This window comes from Odontomachus brunneus, unplaced genomic scaffold (genome assembly GCF_010583005.1).
Source record: "Odontomachus brunneus isolate Ranch 3 - 2012 unplaced genomic scaffold, Obru_v1 Obru_scaffold_006, whole genome shotgun sequence".
Classification (NCBI taxonomy): domain Eukaryota; kingdom Metazoa; phylum Arthropoda; class Insecta; order Hymenoptera; family Formicidae; genus Odontomachus; species Odontomachus brunneus.
Genome location: NW_022639456.1, coordinates 3,987,755 through 4,004,667, shown reverse-complemented (window position 1 = coordinate 4,004,667; position 16,913 = coordinate 3,987,755). Strand labels below are relative to the sequence as shown.

Below are 16,913 nucleotides of genomic sequence, written 5' to 3'. Positions count from 1 at the left end.
AGGCTCGCCGAGAACGCCTTCGTGTTCCGGCCTCTGCGCGATGCAGTAAACCGCGCACGAACGCGAGTTGCTGATTAGAAATTCATTCGCGGGACGGCCGGCGGACCTCGCGAAACCCCGACGACGGATACAATAAGCGCGGCCATCGTGAGCGCTGGAGCCAAGCCGGCGGACCATCCGCGGCACTCGCGCAATTCGCGGCGTGGGAATGCAATCGGGGATTAGAAATGCCGATGCACCGTGACGATATCGGCGATGCACAACTCGATAATCCGGCTTCTTCCAGGTGGAAAGGTCAGCCGAGCGACATATGGCATTTAGTCGATCGGTCGGAAAGTCCTACGGACCTTCTCTCAAAATGCTGTTCTCACAATGCGCGCGAGAATCTCGCGGCTGTGTGCGAAAGTAATTTCGACAGTCGCGCGGTACATGCACCGATGTCGCGCGCGGATTCTCGAGTGAATGAAGTAGCAGAAATTATGACGGATAATTAAGGATACGAGATGCGAGACGCGAAAGGTGAAACGCGACAGAGGGGGGACGCGCGAATTATACGCGTGAGAAGGAATCTCTGAGAAAGCCGCACTCTCCGCGGCTCCCGCGGTCCCCGGTCGAATTTTGAACACGCTGTACCTCGGCACCAACGTGCAAAGATAATCTGCGAGGTCCGACTTCTCGGTATCCTCGCACCTCCGGTGCCCGAAAAGAGCCGCGGAGTGCCTCGAGAGCGAAAGGGGGCAGGAAAGGTAAGAGGACCCTGTGTGTGTGTGTGTATGTGTGTGCGAGGTTCCCGCGCGATTTATCCGCGCTCCCTTTACGAAATTCCCAGAGATAAGAGACACGAGGTACCAAGGCACGTACCACACACGCGAACGAAAAAGAGGGTGGAAAGAGAGGAACAACCGCGGGAGAGAAGAGGCGCAGCCAATCCACAAATGCATACGTGCATACGCGCATGCCGTGAATACGTGCGTGCGTGCACGGCGGAGAACCATACGCACCGCGGGCGAAGATAAGGACAGAAATGGCGGCAATTACCGTAGCGGAGCGATGGCACGAGAGAGACGGCCATATTCATCATCCGAGGTCATTTGAATACTGTGGTGCCGAGAGGAGAACGAGACGAGACGATAAGAGAGGACGGGTGGGAGGGAAGATGGAGGGAAAGGACCGTAGGCTCCGGCGAGGAGGAAGAAACGGGCGATGCGGAGGGAGAGAAGGAAAGGTTCCTCGCACACATGGGCTTGGAGAGGAATACCGGAGGGAGAGAGAAAGAAAGAAAGAGAGAAACGATGCCTCAGAGTCCGGCGGGGGCGAAGGAGGCGAGGGGCAAGGAGGCGCAAGAGAGGAGGAGAGAAACCGGTTACAGAAGAGGTAAACACGCGAAGGTGATGTTACCCTCCGTTCCTCTCTTCGTCACTACAAAGTGCCGAGAGTCTTCGAGGATCTGGAGTGTGACGTTCCTGAAAAGTCAGCTGCTGCGACGAGGAAAAACATGGCGAACGCGGCACGCGCGATCTAAACTCCTCTCGATGGAGCGCACGTCGCGGCGGGGTTGTTCATCCACCTCGTTCGATGAGTCACGTTGGATTTTTAAGGAAAGGGTGCTCTCGATTTTTGCGTCGCGAAGGCTGCGCAGGACGTTAATCGAACTGACGTGCGAGAACGAATAAGAATGCGAAGATTGTTGTATGAAAATAGTCGATAATGTGTACTATCGCGTCGTTTCAAAATTTTGTACGCGTCGAAATTGTTACCACGCGATTGTCGTATACTCGTTTCCCCTAGACGAGACTCACCAATCGCACCATCAATCCCCGGCAAGCATCGAAAATTTCCGATCCCTGATCGTGATCCCCGCGAGACGGTCGAATTCACCGTAAACCCTCATCGGCGTTTGAGCTGAATCGAGAGTAATTAATTTGCGAGAAAGAACCGCCATGAAATTGCAATTCCGCTGGCGGCTATGCCGACTCGTTGACAGCGGCGAGTGAAAGACCAACGATTCGCGGCCGGTAGGGATGAATTCGCTGACAAACCGTTGAACTCACGTCGCATCACGACTTTTGTGCGCGCTAATGCCCAAAAAATTCCGATGTGCCGATCGTTTTTCGGCCGGCACGTCGATCGAAAGTAGCTTCCTCGCTGACTTTAAAGCCGCGCGGGCCGCGCGGCAAAAAGCCGCTCCCCGTGATGCCGTGTCGTATGTCCGAGTATGTGTCAAGAAATTGGCTGGGCCCTGCAAAAAAAGACCGATAGCGAGGAAGCGGTTTCGCCAACCTTTCTCAAGGAAAATAACGTTAAATAGTCGCTCCGGCCGGCCTCTCTTCCTCCTTACCTTCTTTTTTAATCCCTTTTTCAATTCTTTTTCGTTTCGTCGCGGATTACGTCGACCACTTTTCGGCGGCTTCTATTTTTAACGGAGCATCCGAGATGGCTTGTTATGCCGCGCTGCCTGCTCCAAGTGCGCCGCCAACTAGACGAAGCGAATGCACATCGCGGATTTCATCACCGATGAAATTTCATGAGCGTTCTCGACCGAGTTGATCACCGAGTTGCTTTCCCGTTCATTAACCGCCCGGCGACTTTAGGTCGGCGGCTACGCGAGTATGCTCGAAGATACAGTATGCTATTCGATCTCTGGGATAGTCGTGGCGTTTCATCTGCCGGGTGAAACGAGCGGAACGATTTCGAGAGGTATGCCGGCCACTGTCAAGCGGCTTATCCGAGCTACAGGAGCATTTTAAGCACGCGCCATGATACCCCCGTGGTATGTCCCGCGCGGGGGAATGTCGATTTTCTCGTATTTAATCAGAGGTAACGCAAGACTCGAGAAGCAAGAAACGGCAGTCGCATTCCTAAACACGCGCCTCCGATGCCCATGCTAATGAGCGTGCAACTTTCGTGCCAATTAAGCCTGGTTCATCGGTCGCCGTGGATTTATTAAGTGCGATACCGCGATCTCGATACGGAAACGCCTCTCGCGACCGCCACTATAAACAGACTCTCCGAGCAAATATTGATTCTGCAGGATCCGCGGTCATTAGCGACTCTGTCCAGCTAATGACCGTCGCGACAACCCACTCGATGACTGCGTGAGGGTGTCTCCTCCAGATGCCTTCGTCCTTGTTTCACCGTCGCGGCTTGTCCTGGCTGTCAGAGCCGCTGCTATGTTTATCATTTCGTTTCTTTCCGCAAATATTGGCCATTCTCGTGGGACGTGTCGTAGGAGGGATGTTAAATTAGCCGAAGGAAACGATCGAGGGGGACGATGTGGTCCCAGATCGCCGGCTATCTCTTAAAGGACACGTCGAATCGCGGTTTTTCTCTCGCTTCCTCTCCTGCTTCTCGTTCTGCCGCGGGTGGCGAGAATGTTGTCAAACATGTAAGTTTTCCCGCCTGTTTTTAAGTCTATTTTACATTTACTCTAGAGTCCTCTTATTAAATATTCTGTCAAATCTTCTCTCGAGCGCTCGAGTCTCTCGACCGACCGAAAGGAAATTCGCTCCGGAAAATGCGCGATCGCGCTTTCCATCGCGTATTCGCGATCTTCCGCGCGACGAACAATGCCCCGTTGCCGTCGCGTCTCGCGGATGTTAGACACGGCAGACAAAGGGTGTTTGTAGTCGGCGATGGAAGAACAAGAAGGCCATCGGTGGCGGAAAGCAGCAGGTATGGGAAAGAAGTGAGTCCGTCAAGGACGAGGAGGGGGATGCATGCACCGGCGGCGCATCTTTTGCATGAGCCTGTAGCACGTTCGGGTCGACGTATTCGGTCGGAGGCCTGTAACTCACGGCCGCGCACGAGGGATTCATTACCTCGCGAGCCTCACGCAGAGAGGCGGATCTCTCTCTCCATCTCCCCCTTCCCCTTGATCCCTGCCTCCTTCTTTAAGCCCCCTCGCAATGTGCAAATGGACTAAATAAATAATTCCACCCGGGATTATTATTAACGAGCTTTCAGAGGCGGGCAACCGCCGAGAGATTTCGAGCCGCGACGCCAAAGTTCAACGAGTTTCCGGAGTGCCGCTCTAGCCTCGACGAAAAAATGCGGTCGTATGCGCGCCCCGATGTCCTCGAGCCACAGTTTCCGGCCCCGCTTCTTCGACGATATGCCTCGATTTTGGCGAACAGCGTAGACTCTATTACACTCAAAGTAGAATTCGAAAGAGAGAGAACAGCATTCCGCGGTATTGCGGCAGCCGCATTGGCAGTTGTTGCTTCGTTATCGCGCAGGTGCTTAACCCTAATGCAACGAGACGTCGCTCCATAAATTCCTGGCTTTTTGTCCAGGGCTAAAAGCGATACAGTACGAGAGCGCGAGCTCTGGAGCCGAGCTCCTCGACCGCGCGCGCGCGCGGGTAGTTTTTTCGTGCGTCCGCGGTGCCCTCAGGTAGCGGCGCCACTGCTCTCTGAACCGGTATTCTCTTCTGGGCAGTATTTTAGTCGTTCTATGCCCATGGTGTACCCGGCACCTAAGTCCCATGGGGGGAGTTACCTGCATCAACGGCGAGAGAGCCGCGCGGTGCGAGATGCCTCGAGGGCACTTTTGCCACTCTTCGTGTTCTCGTGCCACGCTCTCGCGGCTCAACAATGGATCAGCATGAGAGATACCGCGGGCTGGATCCATAAGTACACGGATATAAGCCCTATCCTACCTTCTCACGAAACAAAGCGCCCGATCGATGCGTCCTCCGCGATCCGTCTCCCCTGTTTAGTCGCGCCTAAAGGTGAAAGATCTTACGGGTTACCTATTGCAGAATAAAAAACGATAGCTGTTGTATTGATACACAAAGAGAAGAGATTTCTGATTTCGACTTGCACACGTTTTCCAACTTCTGTCAGCGTATCACCTTCCCTTCGCGAAATTTCTAAGGCAGGATCATCTTTTGCGCATCGCAGAATTTATGCAGCCTCATACTCTATTTATACCGCATACTTGACGCGATGGAAAATGGTCGACAATATTTCGTTGATTCCGCTTCCTTTACGTTACATCACGCACGAACTTCGAGACGCACGAGGGAACGCGAGTATAGCTAGCTTATGTTTAATCAGCCAGGCAAAGCTTCAACAGAAATCCCGCGACGTCGTTAAACAAGGAGCAAAGTAATTCCTCGAAAGAGCCTCGCCGTAATAGAAAGACACGCGTAGAAGCGAGAAACCGTGAGGTAGTATAAACGTAAGGATGCGTGATCACAAGAGGAACGACGGGGAACGAGACAAAATGGGTGATGCCGAAGAGATGTGTGAAAGAGGAAAGCAAGTAGTATCGCGGCTAAATTTAGGTCCATGCACGCGTAGAACCACCTGTTGATTCCTCACGAGTACTCGTGTGATCGCCCCTTATACCATTTTATCGCAACATTCCGCGATATATTTTTACAGAAAACGCACCAAGTATCGAAAGTTAAGTTCGATCGAGTCTTTTAAACATTGCGCGTTAAAGCGTCCATTTACTTCTGCAAAACAATAAGATTAAAAAAAAGTTTATGTAAAAGATAATTTACAAACGCATACTTACGTACTCGCATGCATGCATATGTTTTTCTGCATGAAAACATTGATAACTAGAAAAAAGGACAAATATAGTTGCCGTGTATCACTACGACAAAGACTACTATGATATAAAACTACTATGCCAACTACTACGAACTACTAACAGTCACATAACTTCTAATCAAAGAAATGGAGGAAAAGGATCGTTTACAGAGCTTAGCCACGAACCTCGTCAAAAGAATAGAAAGGTCCTCACAGTGGGGAGTCATCTAAGATTCTAGAGATAGCCCTACTTCTTTTAGAAAGAGATTTGAAATTTCGATTTCTTCCTACTTGAAGAAAAATATGGTAGTGGCAACTACATAGATGACAACGAGTCATCGTACGAGTTTTGTGTGTAGGATTAATGTGTGTATAATTTAATAAATTATTTTGTACTTGATACAGCTAAAGCTGAATGGTTACGAGAACGGTATAGTTCGCGTAATCATCTTCTAATTCCATGTACACACAAAGACTTGTTGTACTTTACAGTTGTACAATTGTGTACTTGTCATCATCATGTTTTTTCTCTGAGGATAAGGGTCAAAATATGGCTTTCCCAATGGCAAAATTTACAACTATTGTTCCCAGCATGATTCCGTATATTAGGAAAGCCGTGGCTAACCATAATGGGCGTTCCCCGAAGATGAAGATGCGGTCGGCCAGTACTAAACAATATCGCGAAAATAGTCAAGGTACTTGAGGAGAACAATGGCGGTATCCCGTCGACACAGGGCGCGTTGGGCATTAAGGGTGAATCGAGATGATTGCTCAGGATCAACCCGCGTTACAAAGCTATCGGAAGGGCACGGTCCGGCACCTGCTGAAAAACAGCATCTCCGCCGTGGACCGAATCGAAATGTATGAGAATACGTGTCTCTCTCTCTCTCTCTCACGGCTAAGTTGTGCTGGTCGTGCTCACTCGAGTTTAAGTTCCGCGATTATGATCTTGAAACGCATCATTTGACACTCACAAAAGATGCATCTTCAAAAAAGCGCCACGCACAAAGAAATGGAGATATTTTGTAAAAGATACTGCACCAGGAATGGTGGAGAGAACGGTCAAGATTAACTGATTATATTGAACATGTCGTATTGGTTGCCATTCTGCGGCCATTTTTCATGATAACATGATAATGAGAAGCAAACAAATGTTCAAACTTAAAATATCCTTAGTAGGCAATATTTGGAATACAACTGCCAGCGTTTCTCCTTATAAACCGGCAACTTGGGAAGGATTCGCCAAACACGTTATACGTTCGCCATTTCGCGGAATATCTCTCTTTCTCTCGCCGCGAGAACGTATTTACGATAAAACAAGCGTGCACATCGCGCAAAGGCCAAACGGTCGCCGTGGTCTTCGTGCTGGTGCGATTTTTGAAATGCAGCAACGAGAGTTGTTCCTTCCTCGAAGCGACTTCACGAGTGGATGCTTCTTGGAAGCCGAACACTATGTGTTTTCACGCCTGTCTAGCGCGGCTTTTACGTAACGCGATTCCAGATTCTTAACAATCCAACTGTGCTCAGTATTCGATTAGGTACGCCATAACTATGATATACGTATATTCTATGGTTCAACATTTTTTGTTTCTTAGCTAATTGTTGTCGCAAATGCTTCGGCACTGCGTGAAAGCGACGGCAATTAACTTTACATTGTATCAATTTTTCAAAACTAGATTGAACGCGTTCCCTTTATTACTAGCCTGCCTGTGCTTACGCGAATAGAAAGCAGTAACGGGCAGTCAAGAGGCAGCAGTCTCTTACTACTTTTCTCTAAAAGTGTTTACGTAATAGGCAGTTAATAAGTATTGTTGCGTGAGTCATGTTCTACGAGACTTCTCCCCCATATAATGCATATAATATATAGGAACCCAAAGGATCTACTGGAAACAAAGAAATTCTTCAATTTCTCAAAGAAATTTTTCATTTTCTGCAAATTTTTTTGACATAACAATTTTTTAGAGAAAATTTTTTAGATAGCAATAGAAAATAAAAATTTTTTACATAGCAATAGAAAATAAACAAGCCTTATGTATTTTGTCTTGTAGGACAAAGATAAGATACGTGGTGACCTCACGTCATATCTAGTTAGGAAAACAAAGTAAAAAAACCGATATCTCCTTTTACTTTTAGCATGGTGATAACTTAAGTCGATAACCAAATGGATGCAGATATCGATTTTTCTACTTTGCTATCAACTTAAACTATCATCACGTTAAAGATAAAATTTTGAAGGGACTGTGGTGCACATTTTTCTCATCCCTCTAGCCAAAATCGTGCGTCCCACGATGCCTGAAAATCAGAAAGAGGTTGATGCGCGTGGATTCATCTCATCTCACAAGAGGCCTAACCCGATTAATTTAATATTACTCGCAGCACACTCGTAACCGCCCATCGCCAAATTGAACACTTTCTCCGCCTTCGAACAGCATCTGCACCCCCGACCTTACCATCCCCGCGGCCGCTTCGTATCTCCTCCGCGCGCAGAACACATGTTTTTTTCCCCGGTCCAGATGCATCGCACGCAACCCCTCAGGTGTGTGGAGCTCCGAGGGGATCTTGTGCGCGGCACCATGGCACGAACGCACGAATGTATCCTACACCTACTACAGCGAGTCAGGAGCCAACAGCGGCGGCGGCGGCGGCGGCGGCGGCGGCGGCGGTGATAGCTAGTGTGCACGCGTGTACGTGTGTATACCTGGCGACCTGGCGTCGTACCTGGCTAGAAGAGCAAAGTAGGGGAACCGAACGATCCACGAGGTAAGACCGAAAGGCGGCGGAGGAGGTGCGAGAAGGAGGATGGTGGGAAGCTGGACGGAGGCGAAGGTGTGCGAGGAGGTAGGCGGGAAGGTTGGGAGCTGTCTTCTGCTTCGCGGCGTTCTAAAAGGGGGGAGGGCGAGGGGGCCAAGGAAACCCGACGGCGGCGATGGAGAAGGTGCCCTGCCGTGCCGCGCGCGCTGTGCCGATGATGATGATGACGACGACGACGACGACGGTGGTGGTAATGGTGGTAGTGGTGGTGGTGGAGCTGATGGTGGTGGTAGTAGTAAGGAAGGGAAAGAGAAGACGAGACGCGGAGAGGCGAAGGGAGAGTCCTGCCCAGCGTGGACCTGTGCCTCATTGCATGGCCGACCTGGAGACTCGCTCTCCGCAAGGTGAGACGCGCGGACCGAAGAGGAGGCCTCGAAGGATCGGCAGGAATTCTCGTGAAAGCCGACTCCTCGTTCGCATGCTCGTGATCGCGCGCGCGCGAGATCGTGCTCTCCCCGTGCTGCGTCCGTCGACCGTCACCTTTCTTCTCTTTCCCGTTTACTCTCTCTCTCTCTCTTTCTTTCTCTCCTCTCGCACGTTAATACCGGCCTCTCCGTCTCTCTTCGTGTACCGGAAAAATCGAATGAGTGATCCGTAATTTTTTGTCCCGGGGAATCCCCCGACTTTCCACGGAGTGTACTTGGTGGAGATCCGCTTGAACAGTGTCCTAGATCGCTCCAAACACTCCGACGGTGCGAGACCAGGTCGCAGATCGTCGCTGGAAACAGTTTGCTCTCGTGGACTAGGCCAAGTTGCACGCGTGTGTTTGTTGTCCCTGACTTCGCTCTTCGCGAAGAGATTCGAGTTGGAGTTCGGTGGTTGAAACTCGAGCGTCGTCGTGGAAGCGATATACCGAAAAGGCAAGGTGCAAAGTCGACACATTTGACAGTGATAACGCGCACAGCTTCTGGTATCGAGCGCGCACGAATTCGATCCCTGGTGCGGCCGTGCGACCTCATATATCAGCGCGAGTCTGCTTACACACACACATAGCGAGACGCTGACAGTTGCGAACGATGTCAGTTGTCTCGCGACACGAAGCTGAATGAAATCGTTGAGAATCGACGAGTACTTTTACACACCAGTGCGTCTCGGAACAGTATCGCGAAGTCGCGTCACTCTTCGAGGGGTGGATGTGGTGCGTCGACAATGAATAATTCGGATGCTCCTTGGTGCGCGCAAGTGTAAACGTAGGTTGCCAACTCCGCTAGACTCGTCGCGAAAGTGAACGTCGGAGTTTCTGCCAAGAGAGTTTCTGCAATCGCGCCGCTCATCTCGTCTCGGGATTACGCCTCGCGCACCGCATGAATGTTAAACTGAGGTGAGTGAAAAACACCGAAATTTCACGTGAATCTCACGCTATCACCTGCCATCTTTGCGCGCCAACTGCATAGCGAGAGCGTGGGAAGAGGAAGAGGGGAGAGATTACCTTCATAACATGATTTGGCCGCGACCACGACTGCAATACGTCGGTTTGTGCGTTGGCGTTGTCATGACGCTCTCTAACTTCCACATGCGTTCGATACGCTTCAGTTGCGAGCGTGATAAGGTAGTCAAGCATGGAAAATCGTATCCTTGCCATACATTGAACGCGGTGTCCCGTGTTGTTTCGTGTCACATGTTTCTCAGGTCCTTGAGCGCGAAAGCGCGCCGACGAAATGTCAAAGCGTCGCTGAAGACGTCGATCGTTTCGCTGCGGAAATATGCGAAGATACGTTTACGCAAAGTCGTCCCAATTTTCCTCGACGAGTTTGTTCGTTCGTCCGTTCGTTCGTTCCTTCACTCGTCCGCTCGCTCGCTCGCTCGCTCGCTCGGCGAAAGTTCATGAAGAAACGTCGAGCGAACAAGCCGCGACCGTTTCTGCTCCAACACATCGATACGCCTCAACTTTTCTTACATACACGGCGTCATTAATATCTTGCAGTTCTGGTATAGTGGGCGCCTATTTAAATACTTGTCATTGTGACTGCTAACTGAAGAGCGCACCAATATGACTTGATCATTAATCATTCCAAAACTGTAGTAAATGAGTATTGTAGTCGCGATGAGTTGAAGCCGAAAATTGCAGGACATTGACACCTGGGAAACATTCTTTCCTCTTGCAATAGACAACCTCGCACAATTCAGCCACTTTCACACGCATTACGAGCAGACAACGTAATAAATTCGTCGGTCATTTGCAATCAGACATAAACAGGATCCGTATCTCTGTAGAGAGTGGTACATATTCAAATTATTGAATAGTTACCCAATAGTAAGAGTCGATTTAGATGAAATTTTTATCAGATTTAAGATATAGATGGAAAATTTGCAATTTTTCAAGTCCCCTTCAAATCCTCTTCAAGTCCCCTTTGTTTAGTGTCACAACTTTGTATAAATGTAAACAGTGTGTCTCAATATAATGATCACTAGACAATGCTTCTTCTGAGAGCGATATCAATAAGACTCTCGACTTAGGTTTATTTGTATCACAGATACATTGCAAGGATCTGTTTTTCTCTTTAACACTCTCTCTCTCTCTTTCTCTCTCTCCTCCTCCCCCCCTTTTTTTCTCTCTTTCCGTCACTTTTGAAAATGAAAGTTCACGCGGGGCCTGCGAGCACGAGGAGCGTACGAGTCTGGAATTTCTTCTCCAGGGCCCCTGCCGCGGGACCTCCGCGGCCTAACATTCGCAGGATCGTTAGTATCGCTGGAGACTTGAACGCCGGGGTAAGAAGCTTGCGTTGGCGGTAGTCGCCCGTCTGGAAAACATCGACTGCCGAGCATGTGACATCTGCTAGCGGACCATTAGGTGCCTCTTCCGAGTCTTTTCGTCGACCTGCTTCCTTCCTCTCTCGATTTCTCAGGAAAGAGAAATCTCCTCTCGCTTTTCCGGCTAGGTGATCGAAATGAAAAGTCAGGTCGCCACGTTGACTCGGGCAACGATAATTTAAGCACTTATCATTGACAACTCAGCTGGTCTGTCAGTTTGTAAGTCGTTAAGACGGAAGTGTATAGGAAAGAACATAAACATAAATTACGTGCGGAAAAATTTGTGAAAATGTCTCGACTGTGCCAAATGAGATGACGCGTCAGTCGATTACGTTAATTATATTCTGCGTTCGTCACTGTCATTTGTTTTAATTAATTCTTCGCAGCCAATCGCACGCGTTTATCTTCAGACTAGTTCAGGGATTGTTTGAAATCGCATTGGCATCGTCAGTTCGTCGAGCAGTTGACATATGCGTGCGAATGCAACGCCAAGTGCAAAGGGAAGGCGTTCTTATGCTTTCCGTCGCGACTTGCACGTCGCTATCGTGAGCGAACGTTGAGCGCGAACGTTTATTATAACAATGACGTCTCCTAGTTCGCCGTGCATCACGTCTTGGGAACGCACGCTACGTTTGGGATGTTGGTTTATGGTTATGCGTACATATGGATGTGCCTGGGTTCAGCCCCGCGGTCGGCGTTCCCGCGCGACCCGGCTCGAAAAATATATTCCGGCTCTTCTAGGGACGCGTCTACTTTAAAACAGAGAGTGGCATTAATTCCCGCGTGAACTCCGGCTGCCTATTTTGGAAGTATGAAAAGGGTGCCGTGAATGCCATTGGAATAACATCAATGTCATTAAAATGAAACCGAAAAGCACACACGCGAGTTCATTGGGACGCGATCTCCTTTTCAAGCGGAGTGTATCGAGATTAACGATAACTACCGTGCCGCTGACATTAACACCGGAAAACCGATTGTACCGTTTATTATGCTTCAAACACGCTCGGTTGAAGTTCTCCTCTACCGTCTCCACACGGACCGATCTATCGCGCTATTCAGCCAGTAAATAAACCGAGGAGAGTGGCGAAGTCGCGAAAGAAACGTGTGTGCGTTACTCGGACGTGCGACTGTAATGCTCATCGCGCGAGAGAGCAGGACACGAGACGCTACGTGATCGCAATCGGAGTAATTACAACATTGCATTTACCGCGTCGCTCGCGACGTCGGCATCTCCTTAACGACGCGAGCTCTCGTCGATGGGATCAATGACGCAGGTGCATAAATAACTTATGTAAGATCTCCGCACTCTTCCCCAGTGTCCTCCTCGCGTTTCTGCTTATCGTCTCGTCGCAATTGGAAGTTGACTGTCGGCGCGCAGCGGGCGCGCCGCGCGGACTTTTCGTGCGAGAACAATTCTCGCCGCGTAACTTGCGCAACGCCGGCGCAGCTCTGGCAGGCCGACTTCTATCTACCAAACCTCGCACGATTTGTCACCGCTCGACCGGTCTCAAACAAATGTCAACCGTGAACACGAAATACTACCGCGCACGCGAACGCCGGGCAATCCAGTTTAAATATCGCGATTTATCTCTCTACGACACATGACGCACTCCGTAATGAGTGCCGAAGTGCCTCCGGGCGGCGCGATATAAATTTCGCGACGGTTTTATGCACCGATCAATTTAAGATCCCGAATCGAGTCGATGAAGAAAAGCACCACGGTCGTTGCTTCATTAACGCGTGTAACGCAATCTTACCAACGTGAACTGCGGAAGTTTCGACGCGCCAAGTATCGGTCTCCATCGCACGCGGAAGAATTGGAGAGCTATCTTTGCACGAGAGATAAGAATGATCGAAGGATTTAATCAGTTCGATTTTATTCGATCTTATCTCTTGAAAAAGAAACTTAGGTTTCATGGTTTTTATGGTTTAAAGATGGTATTCGTAGTCATATCTTAGACTCAAAACGATTTTAAATATAGGATCAAACTGTGAGTACCGGTCAAAATTCGGTAACATGGAAGTAATCGACTGTTCTATTGTATCTATGCCGACTCGAGGGGTGACTTCGGTCTCCACGGGCATAATTCTCCAAGGGTGAAAAATGTCGGACAGAATCCCGTAGTTTCTCGAGATATTCTTCGCTGATGCATTTTACAAAAAGTCGAGAGCGTGGCTCTCGAAGCATCCCTCAATGGCCTTGCGCGCGCTCGAGCGTGAATTCTTCCTCACGAGGAGTTCTTTAAGGGTCCGCGGAGACCCTTATAACCCATCTTAGTTAGGGAGTATTGACGCCGGACCCGTGTTTCTCTCGGCCACCCCACCTGCTTCGATGTAGCGCGCAGAGAAGAATACACGAATGCGCAGGCGGTCACACACGAACATCGTGTTCACGCGCACATGCTCGACGAATCACTAAAAATATTCCCGCCCATGGGAGAGTGATTTTCATTTTATTGCACGTCATCATAGCCGCGACGTTGATGATCGCTAATGGCTTCATAGATGTCCGCCTATATCGTTCATCCCTTCGTAATTACGGGATATTCTTAATCCTCCGCGTACAATCACATTTTTGGGGCATGTGGTACAATGTGTCGGTCAGACCCGAGCAATTTTAAACTGCCATAACTTTGTTGAAAATCAATATTTTTGGACATATTTTTTTCTAGAGTTATAGAGAAAAGCCTCAGCTATAGGATACCAGCGCAATAAAATTACAATTCTCAAACAAATTTGCGCTATTTTGACATTTTCCCGGAACCTTCATGAAAGTTGGTGAACAAAAATTCGTTCAGGCCTTACAGACACAATATTGTTCCCAAGAAGTTAAAGGTCTCTGTGTGCGTAGGAAGAGATTTCTATGCAATATTAATTATCTACAAATATTTCAAAATCTACGGAAACCTACGGAATTTAATACGCGACGTCGCGAGTCTTTTTTTTCAGCAATAAAATGGAATTTTCCGTCGCGCGACTGAGGACAATTCACACTTAAGTCACATTTTGCAACGCACGCCGCAAGAGAATAATACAAAATTACAAGCCAAAAACACATCGAGACGTAATCATTGGACGGGAGCGCGAATCTCTTCACAAGTGTCGCCAATCGCGCGATTAGTCGCGGCCGCTTTTTCAATTCAGACCATTCGTTAAGTGTCGCACGCGCGTCGGACGGGGAAGCGCGTTCGCTTTTGCGGAAGGCGAGAAAACGCGCGATCGCCGCGCGAAGAATGTCGGCTTGTGAAAGGCGACGTTGGCCAATATCGATAATCATCTGCCTATAATAGATGGCTCGTCGCGGCTTGCAACATAGAAATCGTGTAGACGTTGAACTATTCAGCCGCGCGATATATACGCGCAGGCCGCAACAAAGCGAGGAGAGAACACGAGAGCGCCGCGAGTGATTCATAACCCGCTTCGCTCCGCACCGAGTAAAAGTGGCCGCGAGACGATGGCGTTCGATGGTAATTGCAATCCCGACGCGCGCATCCAGTATGTGCTGCCGTACAGAACGGACGCGCCGCGCTCCTGCGCCAAGGATACGAAATGGAAAACGCCGCTCGCGCTATTTTCAGCCGCAAATTTAGTCAATATCCATGAGGAAAGGCGCATGCGTTTCGCTCGCACGTACGCCGTAATGATCGTAGTAATTTGCTTCGACGACTCCTCGATTGTTCGTCCGCGAATTATCCTCCGAGGAGGAGAAAACGAGGGGGAGAGAAAGAGAGAGAGAAAGACAAACAACGAGCGGCAACAATCGAAGTGAAAGGTTCACGATTACCGCCGCCGCCGCCGCCGCCGCCGCGACGTACTTGTGGACAATAGCAGCTATTTCGTTAATTACGGGAGTTATTTTATTTCGCGTTAGCCGAGGCGCGAATTCCCCTCGATCGAACTCGCGCTGTTGCGCAACGCGCATCACACTCAACGATGACGACGAGGACGCACGTGCCTCTTTTTCCTCCTGGCGAGTCGCGCCGATACAGCGCGCGATCATTAACGCGCGCTATACGCTTTTCGCGTCGCCGTGTAGATGATTACAGAGAGCAGGCGCAATTTGCAGCCGCGTAATGGCATATTAGGCCCGTCGTTAGGACAAACGATAGCGAGTGACATGTCCGATGCTGGGACCATCGTTATCGTCGCCGGTGATCGTGATTGCCCCGTTATTTTCGACGATGTCGCGGTTCGCGGTCGAGCGCGGTGTAACGACCGGCGCACATGATCGTCCGTCTATAATAGCCGATAGGTGCTTGTTGCCTGCACATCTTTTTCTTCTTCTTGTCTCCTCCTTCTCTCTCTCTTTCTCTCTGTCTCTCTCTCTCTCTCTCTCTCTCTCTCTCTCTCTCTCTCTGTGTCCCTCTTTTTCTCTCGGAAGAGATGCTGGAAGGTCCAGAGAGCCGAGGGAAAGGCGCGAGGCCTGACGTCACCATCAGGAATGAGGTTAAACCGATGCTAAAGTCACAGCGAGTCAGCCGCGAGGTACAGCGCGCTCGCGACAGGATGCGAAAAATCCTGGAAGGACTCTAGAGACTCGCGATCCTCTCGGGAGCATACGAGGTCGCGCCAGCGAAGATCATAGATTCGCAATTGCGTCACTCAAATGTCCCGCGAGTGCTCCCCTCCGCGACTTCTCGAGAACATCATCCTTTTCTGCGAACTCTCGCGCCTTCTCTTCCCTTTCTCGCTCCTGTCGCGAGATCACGAACGCGATTGCGAATTTCGTAAATTATTAGCGTTGCCTCGAACCGCCGAAGATACGCATCAGTTATTTGCGGCATACGCGGCGATGCGTCGATAGCGCAACGTTGGGTGCGAACGTACGCGAGCTTTCCAATTGGAAACGCTGATTATCCGATGACTGCTCGCGCGTGGTCCGATAACTAAAAAATTCCGCGAAATTGCATAATAAGCTTCGCCATAGTCGGCGAGAAATGAGGACTGCAAGGGAGAAGAGGGGACAGAGGTCGAATTCTTCATGATATCCTGAGGAGAACAAAACGCTCTCTCTGTCTCTGTCCACCTAGAAGAAATTGCCTGTGCTATGAACTCGACGCGATCTGAAACGTTTCCCCTACGAAGCATTCGAATAAGTGATCGACGAGCGACATGCTCCGCGGTCGAGCAAACGAATAAATTTGATCGCTAACTTGGCCCGGTTCTAATAAAAAGCAAGAAGGACGACGAAATGGAGCCACGCTCTCTCGCCTCTCTCGCAGCCGTCGTCTTCGTCGTTTACCGGCCGCTATCTCAACGTGGTATCCGCAGCGAGCCCTTTGTCTTAGCCGGGGCACGACTTCGGGGCCGCGCATAATATGCAGGGGGCCCCCGAAGAAGATTCCGGCCGGTAGGTACCCACCTACCAATACGAGCTGGCATCGTGTACCTCGGTACGTAGCAACACGGGTTTCTCAGCCGGAGCTTCTCTCTATCTGCGGGAGGATCTCCGGTCGTACGGACGAGCTCGTGCTGACCTCGAGGGCTAAAGATTACGAGGGCTCGCCACGGCTAGAATTCAACCGCCGCCGAGACGTCGTACACACACGTATACCTCCGCGCGCGTACCTACACGCACTACCTTGAGCGCGGATTGCGGTAGACACACGTAGCTCGGGGATACGCGTTGCTTCGCCGGAGGGGGCAGTCGCCTGCGAAGGAATCCCATGACCGCGCACTTTTCTGCAGGGCGGCTGCATCTTTTTCCCTGAACGAGGGAACGACCGAACAAAGAAACGCGTCATCGGCGCTTCGTTTGCCGTTTCTCCTCGCGAAGCCCGCGACGTTTTCTTACTCCTTCGATCCAGAGAG

The 16,913-nt window shown here is 50.1% G+C and overlaps 1 protein-coding gene across 2 annotated transcripts in view; it reads left to right on the top strand.

The window, feature by feature from the left end:
- The window catches only part of LOC116853040 (epidermal growth factor receptor), a 136,940-nt gene that overhangs the window by 69,335 nt on the left and 50,692 nt on the right, over positions 1–16,913 (top strand). Inside the window, exon 1 of one of the 2 annotated variants that reach the window (XM_032833894.1) lies at positions 8,402–9,672. The exons of the other annotated variant lie outside the window; for it this stretch is intronic. The gene's annotated coding sequence lies outside the window, so the exon portion shown is untranslated. Of the gene's footprint in view, positions 1–8,401; positions 9,673–16,913 lie in introns of those variants that run through there. 2 annotated transcript variants of the gene reach the window in all.